General features: G+C 38.6%; 1 protein-coding gene across 1 annotated transcript in view; it reads left to right on the forward strand.

Annotated features, from left to right (window-relative positions):
- The first annotated feature begins 650 nt into the window (after nt 1-650).
- The window catches only part of LOC117108255 (hsp70-binding protein 1-like), an 11,353-nt gene continuing 10,952 nt past the window's right edge, over nt 651-1,051 (forward strand). The window contains exon 1 of the mRNA XM_033250227.1: nt 651-820. The gene's annotated coding sequence lies outside the window, so the exon portion shown is untranslated. The remainder of the gene's footprint in view (nt 821-1,051) is intronic.

Genomic DNA, 1,051 nt, shown 5'->3' on the forward strand with positions numbered 1-1,051 from the left:
GTATTCTTGTATTTGTTTGTTTTAAATGCAAAAAATGCTCTAATTACTAAGGTCCTGAAAGGTTTTTAGTACTTTTTGATAATTACTCCATGTTTGAATTACAGTCTTGGCAACTCCGACTACCAAGGTGGCCGTTAACAAGTTAAAACTAATAGAATTGCGCACTTTTCAGCTTAAAAAAGAAGAAAGTGTATGTTTTACTAGAGTGCACGAGAGCACACACACAAGACGAGTGACCATTATTTTTTTCATAGTAAACAAAGTGGGGTGGCTAGCCACCCTATTCACCACCCCCCTTCCCCAGATCCGCCTCTGGTTGGGGTTCTCTATTTAAAAAGCATATTTGTAATTGAGTTATGCTACTCACTTATCTATTCTGGAACTGTTGTGTGCCCCCCTTCCCCTTTGAAATGTCAAATTTTTAGCTCAAATTATATTTGTAATTGAGTTATGCTACTCACTTATCTATTCTGGAACTGTTGTGAGCCCCTTCCCCTTGAAAATGTCAAATTTTTAGCTCAAAAATAGGAAATTTTGAAGAATTCGTATATAACTCGCACAGGTGGTTGTTGTTCGCACAAGTGGATTCTTCCGCTCAAACTAGCATCCGCTCGAAAAAAATTCCGCTCGAATCCGCTCGAATTGGCCTTCGCTCGAATTGACTGGTTCCCCTCCAGCCAATAGCACAATTGATTTTTTTTCACCGTGGTCACACTGGGTCAACTTGTTCATCAACAAACAACATGGTGTGAGTAGTAAGTCGAACTTTTGAGAAGATTCTCGTCATTTCAAACGAAAATATTAAATAATATAACTAAAGGTAAGACATCTGGAATACGTCATATACTTGCATTGTTATTGAAGACCGTGTACGCATTGCCGCTATACAATGCCTCTTGAGTTTTTTTGTACCTATTTGCTATTTAATTTTTGAGAACCAGTCAATTCGAGGGATGTCACTTCGAGCGAATGCCAATTCGAGCGGAATTTATTCGAGCGGATGCTAGTTCGAACGGAGAAAAGATTTACTTTTATGCCCCTCCAGAAATTA

The sequence above is a fragment of the Anneissia japonica genome, unplaced genomic scaffold (genome assembly GCF_011630105.1).
Source record: "Anneissia japonica isolate Jap-2015-1 unplaced genomic scaffold, ASM1163010v1 scaffold456_len727751_cov192, whole genome shotgun sequence".
Classification (NCBI taxonomy): Eukaryota; Metazoa; Echinodermata; class Crinoidea; order Comatulida; family Comatulidae; genus Anneissia; species Anneissia japonica.